Source organism: Sciurus carolinensis, chromosome 1 (genome assembly GCF_902686445.1).
Source record: "Sciurus carolinensis chromosome 1, mSciCar1.2, whole genome shotgun sequence".
NCBI lineage: Eukaryota > Metazoa > Chordata > Mammalia > Rodentia > Sciuridae > Sciurus > Sciurus carolinensis.
In genome coordinates this window covers 159,485,026-159,500,350 of record NC_062213.1, presented here as the reverse complement: position 1 = coordinate 159,500,350, position 15,325 = coordinate 159,485,026, and the positions used below count along the sequence as shown (strand labels likewise).

At 38.7% G+C, this 15,325-nt stretch overlaps 1 long non-coding RNA gene across 1 annotated transcript; it reads right to left on the bottom strand.

Moving 5' to 3' along the window:
• Nucleotides 1-290: 290 nt before the first annotated feature.
• On the bottom strand, nucleotides 291-5,719 carry LOC124975543 (uncharacterized). Its single transcript, XR_007106903.1, has 3 exons — nucleotides 5,654-5,719; nucleotides 4,891-4,993; nucleotides 291-790 (listed from the first exon to the last, which is right to left on the bottom strand). It is a non-coding gene; the product is annotated as an uncharacterized LOC124975543 (long non-coding RNA).
• Nucleotides 5,720-15,325: the final 9,606 nt, after the last annotated feature.

The window sequence follows — 15,325 nt, the reverse complement described above, 5'->3', positions numbered from 1 at the left end:
AAAAAAAAAAAAAAAAAAAAAAATTAAAAGGACTGGGGATGTAACTCAGTGGTAAAACATTCCTAGATTCAATCCCCAATACCAACCTAAGTGACAGTGTATTCCACAAACCCCCAAATACAAATGGGTCAGGGGAAAAACACCAACAGTAACAAGATCTACGTTATCAGCATCTGCCTTGGAGAAATCAGAGAAAGTAATAATGAATGATGAGCTAAAAACTCCCCCAAAAGGCAACAGATCCTGACTCAAAGTACAACATGTCCATTTGGAATAGACACAGGAACTCTAATGGTGGTTGAGTGCTTAGGGACCAGGAGTGAGGCCTTCAAGGGGCTAGGGCAGTCCAAGCCTTCTGAGATCTTGAAACAGATCCAACAGGGCTCCCTTCCAGAACCAAACCCCACAGGAGAAACTGCTGGGAGTGGAAGAGGATAGGAGCAGGATAGAAGCAATAGAGATAAATGAAAAGGAAAGTCCAGATCACAATGGGGTGGGAAACAGCCAGAAATCTCAGAAAACAAGCCATCATAGTTCTTAACTCTGGGGTTGGGGGAAAGGGTGGACAGGAAAGGAAGTTCTGTAAAGTTGGAAATCTATCTGGAATAAGCCTCCTTTTTAAAGTTCAATAAAACTAAATGTATATTGAAATGAGCAGCCAACCAAAAAATATCAAGATCAAATCCCAAACCAGGCATGGTGGCACATGCTTGTAATCCCAGCTACTTGGGTGGCTGATGCTGGAGGATCACCATTCAAGCCCAATTCGAGCAACACAGCATGACCCTGCCTGAAAAAAAAAGAAAAGAAAAGATTAAAGCCCATATTAGGTTATTATTAGTAGGAGGAAGAAGAAAATGAGAAGGAGGAGATGGAGGAAAAGAGGCAAGGAATATCCCTCCAGATAAAGAAAGCATGCTCAAAATCAAGTCAATACTGCAACATATTATTTTAAAATTAGCTAAAAGGAATTAAGAAAATAATATGACATAAATAACACAACATAATTCAGAATTAGAAAAACTCAGAAATGACATGACAGAACTCAAGGAAAAATTACCAATAAAAGAAAAATAATTAAATGAAGATTATAGCACGAGAAACAGAAAAACAAATAAATGTAACAAGCAATGCCTTCAAAATTGGAGGGTTTAAAGAAGGAAAATTTACAATAAAACATAAGGAAACATGAAAAGAAATCAAGAGAAAATGACAAATATTGAAGATGGTCAAATACAATCCAAGATACGGATAATAGGAGTCCCTGAAGAACCCCAAGGAGTAAGCCAAGTATAAAATATTTCTTGAAATTAAAAAAAAAACAGTATTTGAAATTGAATGTCAAAAGAGCACAATCTGTGCCTGAAGAAAGATCTATACTCATCATGACATCTAATAAGTTATAGCTTCTTTTATAATAAATGCTCTCTGTTCTAATTATTGCTATGGTTTCTGTCTCTTCTCTGGACACTAACTGATACAGATTGTGCAAGGAATGATCTTAAGAAACAGATTCTTAAAAATTGGATTTAGAGATTAATTGGATCATGTCCATGGAAGGAACAAAGTGCTGAACTCTCTGCCAACCACAACGACATAAAAGGGATCCTGGGTGATCCATGGCATGCAGTGGCATTCATAATTAATAAAGTTATCATTTGCAGTTGATTGTGATGAAGTGTATACCAAAGCATTTAGACATATTCTAGTAAAACCACAGAGTTTTGAGGAAATAGAAAAATATTTCAGGCCTTCAAACAAATAGTACATATGATTATAAGGGAAAATTTATAATGTCATGTTTTTCTAAAGTATTTTGGATGCAGATATAACTCATTGGCAGAGCACTTGCCAAGTATACATGAGGCACTGGATTCAATCCTCAGCACCAAAAAAATAATAATAATTCCCAAAAGCAAGTTTTTATGACAGAGGCAAATGAAGTATCACATTTAAGGTCCTCAAAAAAAAAAAAAATATATATATATATATAATGGGAGTAAGTGGGGTGTGGGGAGTGAGAGAAGAATGGAGGAACTTTAGATTATGTAGAAGGAAATGAGAAGGAGGGGGTATGAAAGATGCTGGAATGAGACAGACCTCATTACCCTATATACATGTATGATTACACAAATGGCATGAATCTACATCGTGCACAACCATAGAAACAAAATGATGTACCCCATTTGTGTACAATGAATCAAAATGCAGTCTGTAAAAAATTTTAAAATAAATAAATAATTTTAATAAAAAAAAGGAAATGAGAGTCAAGGGTTTTCTATTTTAAAAATCTATAAATAAAAAAGGTGGAAGCAAACTGTTATCAACATACCAAGAACTCAAGGAATATTGTTCCCATGAGCCCTTCCTAAGAAATCTACAGGAGCTAAGCTGACCAACATGGTAGCCACTAGTCACATGTGGTGGTTTACATTTTAATGGTAACAAATTAAATGAAGTAAAATTAAAAATTCAGTTCTTTAGTCAAGCTAGCTACATTTCAAGTGCTCCGGAGCTACATTTGGAGACTACCATGTTGGATGGTATGGATATAGAACATGTCCCTTATGGTAGAAAATTCTAAGGGATAGCACAGTCTTGGCTAATGAGCTTCAAACAACCAAAAGGACTGGGGATTGATAATCATGGACATAAGAACTGATGATGAGTATTAAACACATACTTCATTGAATAACTAAGACTAATTGAATGTTAAAAGGGAAAGATCATAGTACATAGTGTTTACATAATCTGACAATTTAGATAGAGTGCAGCTATTTTAAAATGGGGAAAATGGAAATATCATATGTAAAATGAAATCATTTTAAAAATTACATTTTCAGTAATCATAATTGGTTGTGGTAGTATTAGTATTGCTACTCTGAAACTTTTTTTTTTTTTTTTTTTTTTTTTTTTTTGGCACTGGGGATTTTACCCAAGGACACTTAACCACTGAATTACATCCCCAGTCCTTTTTATTTTTTGAGAAAGGACCGCTAGGCACAGTGGTGAATGCCTCTGATTCCAGTAGCTTATGAGGCTAAGACAGGAGGATTGCAGGTTTGAGGCCAGCCTCAGCAACTTCATGAGATCTTAAGCAACTAAGTGAGACCCTGCCTTAAAATAAAAAATAAAAAGGACTGGGGATGTAGCTCAGTGGTAAAGCACCCCTAGGTTCAATCCCTAGTACCTACACCCCAGAAAAAGTGCTGAGGCTAGAGGCTGGCCTTGAATTTGGCATCCTTCTGGCTCAGACTCCTGAGTTGCTGGGATTACAAGGCTGCAATAACGTGCCTGGCTGACTCAGGAACTGTTATATTTATGATGTAGTATAAAGCAAACGTACTGTTATGGGGTATTCTAGTTCAATCATGTCCTTAAGAATCCAGAATCTCAATAGGAAAAAAAGAAGATAAGATGTATTATACAAGGAGTTAAGAGAGAAAAAAAACCTGGAGTATGAATATAAATTGAAAATATCGGTATGTACTAGAAACTATGACCAACCCAGTAATAATGAGCATCCCTAGGGCTCAGACTGTGGTTTTAAAATACCATTTCCCACTAAAGGAAACCAGGGATTTCTGAAGAAATGACTGATTCCAAGTCTGGGTTACAATATGTACAAGATGTGCCTGAAACATCTTGACATACCAGATAGCAAGGAAGCTATCAAAGATCACTGGAGACATGTCCAAAAGATTCAGGGGCCAACTTGGAAAGGCTACTATTTGCCAAAGATGGGAGAATTTCAACTCCAATAACAACTGCATCAGATTGAAACTCATCAAATACGTTACAGTCCATGAGTTTATGACAAAATTAAGATAGAAAACAACTAACTGGTCACTTTCTATGGATAAAAAGGAACCCAATTCACTTTCTTCAGAACTGGGTAAATTAAAGGAAAGAATTGAGTGATTCTTTTTCTAAGTGAACTCGCTAACAAAACTGTAGATAAGGAGAAGTGTTTCCTTATAAAATTATTCCAACTAATATGAAAATAAAATGTAAGGTTTTATTAATATGATATTGAAGTATCCAGTAAGTAAATGGGTGTAAGCCTTGAGCATCACTAGATGCTAAAATTTGAAAAGCGCAAAAGTCAGACAAATATTTTATGCCTTCTGATGAAAGATCACATCACCTACAGTATTATCAAAAAAATTAAATCTGAGTCCAGTCGTGTCCCTGGATACAGCTGCCAGTACAGTGAAATCAAAGGCTAGAGAAACATTGAATTGTTTCATGAATATATGATAAAAATTCAGGGGTTGGGGATGGAGCTCAGTGGTAGAAGCCCTGGGTTCAATCTCCAGCACACACACAAAACAGACCCAGACATATAAACTTCAAACTTGGCATGACTAAACCATAATATTAAGGACACATACATGGGTGATAATAGCTTAAAATGCAAAGAAGTAATCATGAGGGCAAAGTTAGGATAGTTGCTTTTGAAGGGAGAGGGCTGACTGGGTTGAGGCATGCGTAGTTCTTCTCGAATGGTTTGTAAATTTGTCCTTGACCCACCAAGGGTTGCTCACAAGGATGTTCACCTTAATTTTATTCACTAAGCTATTAAAAAAATAAGATTTGAAAGATGCTGGAGTGGTAATTTTATCATAGTCCCATTTAATTCACCACTATGGCCACTGCTAAAGGTGTATGGGTTTTGAAAAATGACCATGAATTCTCTGAAATTTAGTTATACAGCCACACTTTAATTGCAATTACTTTTTAAAATATGGTCTCTTCACTAGAGCAAATCAGCTCAGAGGCTGGCACTTGGATTGCAGGTATCAGTCTGACAAATGCTTTGTTCTCTATCCCAACAAGCAGAAAATACCAGAAGAGTTTGCATTCATCTAACAAGAAATGAAAGTTCACCTGTGCCATCTTATCTCAGGACTATAGCAACTCTGGTTGTCTGTCGAAATTTTGTCACCAGGACATCAATTGGCTCACCATCCCACGGGACATCATGGTAGTTCTGTACATTGATGATATTGTATTGTTAAGACACTGTAAATAAGAAGTACCTGTGATCTTAGACACCTTGATAAAACACCTGTATATGGAAAGGTATAAGATAAACTTCCCCAAACTCCAGGGTTCTGCTACCTCAGTACAGAGATTCATAGAAGACCTCTTAAGATTTTGGAGGCAACTCATACCACAATCAAGCTGCTGGACCCATTTACCTATTTACCAAGTAACAGCTAAGGTTGTCAGTTTGATGAGGTCCCAGAACAAATGACAGTTTTCTAGTTGGTCCAGAATGGGAAGCAGGTAGCACAGTCATGGCACTCAACCTGCTGATGAGGATACTGAATAGATAGCGCCAATAGAAGAATCAGAATACAAGTCATAAGGTTTGGAGCAAAACCAAAGAAAAATTATGACCAATGATATCAGGATTTCAGCCACTCTTCCACAAATACACAGTGCTGCACTGTTTGAGAAATGTCTCCTAGCTAGTAAAGGCTGAATGGTCATGGGATGCCAAGGGACCGGATTGCCTGAGCTGCCCATTATTGACTGCATATTATCTAATCCATCAAACCATAAAACTGAGTGTGCATAGCGATCCTCCAAAATCAAGTGCAAGTGTTGAATGGGAGATTGTACGAAGGCAGATGGGAGAGCTTACCTACTCAACAGGTACTGCCATTTTTCTTCCAACTCACTGTAATAGGTTTGTGGGAAGTCGCCTCTGAAAAGTAACACAGGAAGTGAAAAAATCTGCGGGAACATGAAGCAACAAAAATTGGGAGTATCACCTCCATTGTAACTCAGTAGGACAAAAGGAAAAATAATTCTTGCAATAGAACCTGAAGAATTTGCCTGGATGGAAAATCCCCTTTGCCTGGAAGGAAACAAAAAGAGGCAAAGATCTATCACAATTTGTGGGTAGTGCTGAGTAATTTAGCTAGATAGCCAAAAAATGTGGGAAGAACAAGATTGGAAGGTTGGTAAAAAGGATGAATTGGATGCCAGACCTCACAGAATGGCCTCAGAGTGCAAGAATATTTGTATCCTGTATGAGTGCTCATCAAAGGCACCCACGAGGTCTTGGTGACAGTAGGAAAAGAACTGATCTGAGTCAGTCAACAAAGATGACTGTCACTTATGGATTCAATAATGTGGAAAGATTTCTCCCCCATTGTGTTCGATCTGGATAACAACCCTGCTGAGAGCTCACTCTTCCAAGAGAAGACACCCGAGTTTAGCCTCCAACAGGATACTCTGCTCTGGGGAAAGCAGTTAGTCACCTGGTGGCAGATGAATTGAACCATTTCCATAGCAAAGGGGTCGACAATTGGTCCTTAGTGCTATAGAAATTTGTTCTCAGCATGTATTTACCTTCCCTGTCAGTAGGAGGACTCATCGCCATACACTACATTCAGAAGATTCAACATGCGAGGAATGTGGTCGGTTCTTATAATTTGGTTGAGCAACGCCTGCCCAACTTGTCCATAAGAATAGTGTAAATATATATGTATAAATTCACTTGTAACAAAATATGTTATTACTCAGGATTTTATGTTGTCAATATGGACTGTGTTTTAAGTAAGCTGATACAGTAATTAGCTTTTGAAAAGACAAAATGTGCTCTATGAAAATAACACAGCAACAACCAACAAAAGAAATTCAGTATAACCCGTGTTATAAAGAGAACATTAGTATATATCACTGCTTCCCCTTATTCCTAATATTATGTGAAATATACAGGTCTACTTTCACTGAATAAAAAAAAAAAAAGAAGAAGATTCAGATATAGTAGTAATGTATAGAGGAGAGATTAGAGGAAGGAAAATCAGGTACAACTAAAATAATAATAATAATAATAATCACCCAAAGCTACCTGAAGTCAGACTGTGTTGGCCAGATGCTACCACCATCCCTGTAATTCCTGGCTGTTGTGTTTCTTCTTGTCATTATAACCCAAACTCCTGAGAGTAGGGGCAGTATCTTGGCTACTCTCCATTATATCTCCAGTACCTAGGACTGTCCCTTTGACATAGAAGAGTTCAATATATATGCGTATGTTAAAGGTTTATGCAATGTCTTGTACATTTTAATATTTATTAGAATTCTTTAAAAAATAACTTGGCACTGGTAGGTGCCTATCAAACACTTATAAGTGAAACAAAATTATGATCAACTGCATCAGGAATCAGCTAATGATAGCCTGTGGGCCAAATCTGACCTGTCACTGCTTTTGTAGATTTACATTTTTAAATCCTTGAAGAAAACTTTAAAAAGAAAATTTCTTGACATTGGAAAATTATATGAAATTCAAATTTCAGTGTCCACAAATAAAGTTTTATTGGAACACAGTCACTTACTTACCTGTTACCTATGGTATTTTTTTGTATTTCAGCAGCAGTTGAATCATGACAGAGCTCATACAGTCTGCAAAGCTGAAAATATTTACTCTGTGGAGTTTTATAGAAAAAGTTTGCTAATCTATGATTCAGATCTCCTAAAGCATAGAACCAATTCTTAAGAAGATAGTTGATAGAGTCTTCTCTCTTCTTCGCAGAGAATAGCTACTTCACTTCCATTTCTTCTAAGGAAAACAAAGTGTTCTCTTATAGATCATGATTTTGGGGTGTGGTTTACTCTAAAACTTGTTAGTACCCTCAGGCTCCATGTCTGCCATGCTTGAGACAACAAGATATACGGTAGCCAAGACAGATAAATACACACAGAAGGACATATGGAGAGCGATAGAAAACATCAGAGGAAACAATGGGACACCACGTTTTGGCCCACTAAATCCACAGTGAAATTTTCCTTCAGCATCAATCCAAAATTATGTAATGTGGCCTTTTCCAAAGCTTGGTAGTATTTTTCTGACAATACGATGTTAATGTGGTCACTGAGACAATTGTCTTAAAACTGCTATTTACCATGGTAGGGTTCAACCTGTATTTAATAAGGATATTTTAAAATAATACACTGAAAAAAATAAAATAACAAAATAAAATAATACACTGAGGTTCATGAAGGAACCATAAACACTTTCCAAAGAGAGAAATGAAAGAGGTTTTTTCCTTGAAATAATTATTTTATTAAATTAGAAAAATGGGCATATTTTTGCTATTAAATTCGTCAATCTCTTTTTTTAAATTTTTAGTTGTAGATGAACACTATGCCTTTATTTTATTTATTTATTTATATGTGGTGTTGAGGATTGAACCCAATGCCTCACACATGCCAGGCAAGTGCTCTACACTGAGCTACAGCCCCAGCCCCAACCATCTTTTTAAATGAATCATCCCACTTATCTAGTGTTCATATGGAGTAACCACATGCTAGTGACCGACTTCTCTTGACTTTTCTGTACAATCCAGAAATTCTTTATCATTTAACTTTATTACAGGCAAGCAGACCAGGTCCCTATTAGAGTGACAAGGACTATTCCCTTAATTACTGAACATACATAATAGCATTTATTCTGGCAGTTCCAATGCTATTCAATCAGCGAGATTCACTACAATAAAAAAAAAAAAGACTGATTTGCCAAAAGGGAGATTAGCATAAGTGCCTACAGTCACATTCTATTTTTCGAAGTTTATATCGCTCAGGGAGCACTTCTTGTTGGAAGTTCTATTTGAAAATTACAATGGGATTATGATACAAACATCCACCTGGTACAAAAGAAGAATGGCAAGTGGGTCATTTTAGAAATCCTGACTCTTAAACTAATTGCAATCTTGCGAGTAAACTTACTGGTGCTGCAGAGAGCAAGGAGGAGGTCTCCAGTCAGTCCTGACAGGACTGTGACTTGGAGCGACTAAACCCACCACCTATTCACTTGTCTTCTGTGTGAGTCTGCATCCCTTCGTCAAAGATCTCGATCATTCCTGTGCTGTGGTGCTCGTGATTGATGAATTATTGTTAGGGACAAACTAAGGCTCTTGCTTTTTACCAAAATGAGTTCTTATGGAGTGCAAAAAATGTTCTAAGGGGGAAATGCAGATTTAGCCTCATGTATTTTCGTGAACAGGTTAAACAGGACAGTCTACTACAAAGGGTGAATAAAATGAGAGGAAACTTAGGAAAGCAACCACAAGTAGACAAGGTGAATTAAGGGTAAACATATGCAAATTTTCCTGGCCCTAAAGCTGACTTCTGAGGATAATGCCAGTGTCACTGATTATTTTTCAGAACTTAAAATGGCAAATTCCCAATATTTTGCCCTTTACTAGAATCACTAGAAATACTTCTAACCCAACCCAAAATGTCCCTTCCAAAAAAACTATGTATGTATGCCCATAATGACCAACAAGTGTGGAAATCTCATTTTGTTATCCCCTCTGAATTCTTAAGGCAGTTTCTTGTCTTCTCTCCTTATTTGCCCAACAATCCTCCTCTATGAATCCTTAAAATCTCTTCTAAGATATAAACCAGAAATTCTCACTGAGTCCATTTCAACACCTGAAAAGACTTAGAACTTACAGGTACTTCTCTGAAATAAAATGTACATTCTTTTGATTTAAGTGTGTTTAAGTATCTCAGGACTTAAGTTATAAATCTCAAAAATACTGTGGTATAACTTTGGCCCCAAGAAAGAGGAGAAAGGATACATGAAAAGAAGAAGGCAGGGGCTAGGGAGATAGCTCAGGGCCAAGGTCCTGGGTTCGATCCCCAGCACCAAAAAAAAAGGCAAAAAAATAAAAAATAAAAAGACTTGATGAAACTAGTGGGTGGGGGGAAACCACACAATTATTTATTAATTCAGAGTGGTGGGTATAAAGAAGTCTATCATTTCTGTTTTTCCTGTATTTGGAATGCTTCATATGTTTTGAAAGGTTTTTCTAAGGGACAAATAGCTAAAGAAGTCATCAGGTGCACAATTTCTAAATGAAGAAATGAGAAGGAAGAGGGGGAATTGCACTGCATTTTTTCTTTTTCAGGGGCAGTAAGTTGAAGAAAACTCTAACTGCAGTTGCATTGGAGGGACAATGATCGAGGGGGTCCCTGGGAGTAATATTCCTATTCCACTGAAGGAGGTGAGCCAAGATACTTATAAGCTCTAGAGAACCTTTAACACAGGAAGCTATTTATCATAACAAGCTTGGTTGATACTGTTCCCATACTGAACCAATTAGGTTCGCCTATTTCGTCATACTTCATAACTTGGGATGATAGGTTTCCAAGTATGGTACAGTGTAGTAATTGAATTTTGATCAAACACACATGGCCCATAACCCAGTATGTGAAATTTTCAGAACAGTTCACAGCTTTTAAATATCCAGTCAACATGTTGCCAAAAGTACAGGATGTACTTGATGCAAGGGGGAGAGAAAGGGGAGGGCTGAATCTTGGTAGAGCTGTAAAACAAATATTTTTGTTCTTGTTCTCTTCTTATTTTTCAAATATAAGTGGAGAAAGGCCGCAGGATATCATATCATAAGTCAAGTCTTCTGTGCTTGCTCCATGTGCATAAACATCTTTGAGTCTCGTTTCAAATTAGCCCCCACCACCCACTTTTTTTTTTTTGCTTGAAACTATTTTTGTGTCATGGACCTATTACACATGACTTGCTAGCATTTCTCATCATAGCAATACCCAAAAGTATTTCTTGCAACCTGTTCCATGTTAAGCACCGGGTATACAGGTAGACTCTTTTGAGCAAGAAACATGATCCTGCCCTCTGGTGATCTACTGCGGATAGAAAGACACAAAATAAATCAAAATAATTTTATGATTGCAATCTGTGGTAAGCAACATGAAGGTAAAACAGAGCATCAAGAGGGACAGTAATGGTGATCTGATTTATCCAGAAGGGATGGAGTGCAGAAGAGAAGCTTATGATGTATTTCTAAGGAAGTGCTGTTTCAAGAGTGCACACTGAGAGAAAGAGTATTCCTGGGGAAAGCAATAGATGAGCCTTGAAGTGGACAAGAGTTTGGCAAGTTCAAAGACCTGAAGGATATATATTCAGAGAGAGAGAGAGAGAGAGAGACGCTAAAATGATGGGGGTGGAAGGCAGACCACACAAGACCATGCAAAGGATTATGCAAAGCATACTCATTGAAGGGTGGTAAGCCAGGGAATGACCTGATGGGAGTCAAGACTAGAAGCAGAAAGACTAAAAGCCTTTGGCATTTATCCAAGTGGGAAGTGATAATGGCTTGGAACACAGCAGGGATGGAGAGCAGTGGACGAATCTCAGAATATTTTAGAGAAGAGTTGACTTAACTTGGTAACAACTGGATATGGAAAGAGGAGAGGGAGGTTCCAAGGACATTTCCAGGTTTCCAGCTTCAGCAACTTAATGAATCAAGTCTAACGAGTAATGACTTGACAGTCTCACTCTTAAGGCTATACTAAAGTAGTATTAAGTACCACATGGTTCTCACAAGTTTGGGGTGATGCTCTGCTCTCAGTAGATTCTGTATGAAGCAATGCATAATCAGATACTGGGGATACAGAATTTTTCCACCTATAGTTCATCAAACATTTTTTTTAACCATAAGCCCCAAGAATGTCTCTGAGCTATGAAAAAGATCAGACTAGAATATAAACTTTAAATTTTTCTTCCCAACTCTATAGACATGATTACAGATATCTGACAGTTGAAGTAGGAGAACCTGAAAGAAAACAAATTGACCCTTTGAAACCAAAAAAATGTTTCTTTATCATTCAACAGATTTTACTGAGTGCAAGAGGTATAAAGTAAATAAGACGTGTTCCCTGCCTGGGCAAAGAGAATATTCTCTAAGGAGAGAAAAGGATAAAACAAGATATGTGTGACACAGTATGGTATATCACACAAATCAAGCTACCAACTTACATTTAAGATGACAGGAATATTAATTTTACAAGGGGGCTGGGGCACAGACATGGCTATGAAAAACTTCAGAGAGTTCATACTTGAGTCAAGTCTTAAAAGAAAACTAAGTTTGCTAAACAAAGAAGAGAATGGAGAGAAATTTCACAAGAGGAAAAAATACCAGCAAAGGCAGGGGATCCTAAAGAGGGGTGAGTATTCAGGGTCAAAGCCCTTGGGACACAATAGTAAGGACAGTGATTCCAGATTAGAAATCAGCTTCTGCATCTGATTCCAGATTCTATTCTGAAATCTGAAAAGCACTACCAGCCCAATATGTACTATCACTTGAGCCAGGTGGAGAACTCTAATTTGGGTGGTCTCAACCCCACACAAATGGTGGATCCCTTGCTGCACCTACAGCCTGAATATTGGCTGTGTTCTTGTGGACTTGGGTTTATGGAAGTTTCTCTCATCCAAGATTCATAAGCATGCCCACTACTGGGCCAAGGCAACAGGACCAGATTTCTAGAGTGCCTAGAAAGTGTGGCAGTGGCCCAAGGTAACACTCATGTGGGCTAGGGAACCCAGACAATAGAATGGTTCTGACATCCAATCTCAGTCTGCAAGTTGGCACAGCTGCCCTTGCGCAAGCAACAGGCCTGGTAAGTGACCGCCACCAAAAAAGCCCAAAAAACAAAAAAGTGTGTGTGTGTGTGTGTTTGTGTGTGTGTGTGTGTGTATGATATTTAACTTTTAATAGCTATTCAGACAGTCCTTGGAGAGAGGGAATTGGCAGGTTCAGCTCCAAGTCTACTCCCCCACCTGTCTCCAGGCACTACAAACACAGCTGTGTAAGGAGACCGGCAAAGCGTCCAAGGAAAGAAACGATGCAGTGGGGGTGTCCGGGTGGGGGCGGGAGAGCCTTTCCCACAAACCCACTAGGGATAGGGCCTGTCTAGCAACTGCAAAACTAAGAAAGGGGCGTGCAGGTTCTTTACACAACTTTATATTAAGAAAAATCATTCAAGACCCAACTCGAGAGCCACTTTAAATCCTCCCCCTCCCCCCTTTTTCTTTAAGGTGAGAGCACACAATTCAGACTCAGGGGAGAACAAAGTAAATGCGTTTCTGGCCAAGTACGCGTTTCAGGTTTTTCTCCCTGTATCAAGATGAAACGTAAAGAGGATTTATGCACTGTCATAGAACTTGTAGTTCCTTACACAAAACACACTTTTCCTGGTAAAGTGCCTAGAAACTTCTTTTTCTGTATTTCCCTAGGCTGAAAAGTGCATACATTTTTTTTGTTTTGTTTTAAGTTCGATTCTTTTTTAAAAGTCGGTGGAGGCAAGATCCAAATGTTAGCAATTCGGGAGCGGTCAGGGGTTTGCCGCTCCCAAGAGCAAGGGCGCAATTAGAAGAGGGGAAGAAGTCGTTTTAGAAGATGAAAACCAAAGCAAGGAAGTATTTTTGGTATCATTTTAATCACAAAATAGCACGAATGCGGTCTGTGCCTGCGTGCTACCCAAACGTCGATTTGAATACCACTGAACGCTAGTTTAAAAATTTCCATTTTTGTAATTTGCTTTCCTTTGTTAAGCCAAGACTTGAGAGAAACCTGGCAGCCGTCTCCAAGTCTGGCACGATTTCACCTCAGACGCACTCAGCTGGTTTGGAGGTTGGGGAGACCGCACAAGAGAGCAGGAAGAGCGCGGGCGCAGGGAGCGGGCGGCCGCAGAGGCGCAGGGCGCAGCCCTCCTCCCCGCCAGGGCGTTTGGCGCCACCTACAGGAAGCCGGGGGCGGAGGCTTAGACGCCGCATCCCGAGAAACGTGGATGGGTGAGCTGAGTGACAATCGCCCTGAGAGTTTTCCCAGCGAATAGCCTGGAGGGGAGAGAGGAAGGATGGAGAGCGGGGATTTCATCACCAGATCGAGGGAGTCGTATGGCATTCAGCACAGAGATTCACGTCTGGAGGAGAAAAGATACGCTGCCTCCAGCAACCTAGGAATTGATCTAACTGGTTAAATAGGAAGCTCCTATTGAAAGCAAAGAGTACCTGGTCCCAGCACAAGCACAGTGCATAGTGTGTGGCTCAGCCAATAATTGTTGAATGAATGAATGAATGAATAAACTAACGAAGAAATAAACCTAGCCCATGGAGTAGTAACAATAACAATAAAAGATCTAATGTGTTTTTTTTTTTACAAAAAAGAAAAAAGAAACATCCCTTTCCCTAAACCTTCTCCCCACACCCAAGTATACTTATGTGTTATCAGGCATTTTGTTAATGATCAGTAAGTGCTACAAAAATCCTGCACCACGTCGACTGGTCCACTGATCCATTTCCAATGTGGGTAGCATTAATTGAGACCAGACAAATTTCATCCCACACCCTCATTTTGCAGATGAGTAAAGAGAGGCTTGGAGAGGTTAAAGATTTTTTTCCCAGTTCAGTTTGTTGTTTTGGAGCTAAGTTTTCCTGATCTCTTTGGTATTTATTTTGTAAGGCAAGAGAATAATTTTGCCTTACTGTAGGTTGGCCTTCACGGATCTGCTTAGCGGATCACTTCTCAGGAGGAAGTTGGCTTCCCCTCCTCTACCTGTTGTCCAGTGGAGCTTCTGTCACAGCTTGACTCCAAAAACCAAGTGCTGCCGGAGACCGGTTGCTAAACTTGTGAATTAGTTTCGTGTAGCCTAAAGGACAGAATCCTTGAGGTTATGTGTTAGGGAGCTACGAATAGGTGTGTAGTTTTAGCAACACAGGAATCATGTATCTGCTATCTACTACATCTACTTATCCAGAGTGCTTAGTCAGCAGTTACTGAACTTCCCAGTGGAGGTATATCTGCTAATTGAGAAAGAATTTTTGCTGTAGCAATTAACCCTCAGTTTCCAAATAAAAAATGAACATCTGTCTGGTAAAGGAGACTCCATTTGCATTATGTCATATGAAAACTGGGGATCAGAAGATACAAATTCTAACCACAACCCGCCTATAAACCAGAAATAACACTGTCATGATCTCTGAAAGGATGGAAATGAATCAACATTATTAATCATAGTAGTAATAATAGCTTTAAACTAACATTAAGTGCTGACTGCATTCCAGGCTCTCTGCTAACCACTTTATGTGTAGTACCTAATTTACTCATGTACGTTACATTATTATCCCCATTTTATAGAATGAGAGAACTTAAGTTCAGAGAGTTAAGATGTTATGGTGACATTTTACAGTAGTTAGGCCACTATTGGAATGCCTGTCTCCAGGGTCCTAAAAATTATCTAACATGGTAAATGACTGATTCTGTTGCTAGTAGCATTCAAATCTTGATCTCCAGTCCTGAGCTCCCAAAGGAACTCTATACTTCTGTTTCCAATTACTGAAAGAATATCATTAACGATGTATCCCACAATCCTCTCAAACTTGAAAGGGCCTAAGTCAAACTCTTTTCTTCCTTTCCTGAGTGTTTATTGAGAACCATCCATGTTCACACCTCCATAGTTTAGCCTAGGGCAGTGGTTCTCAACTGGGAGT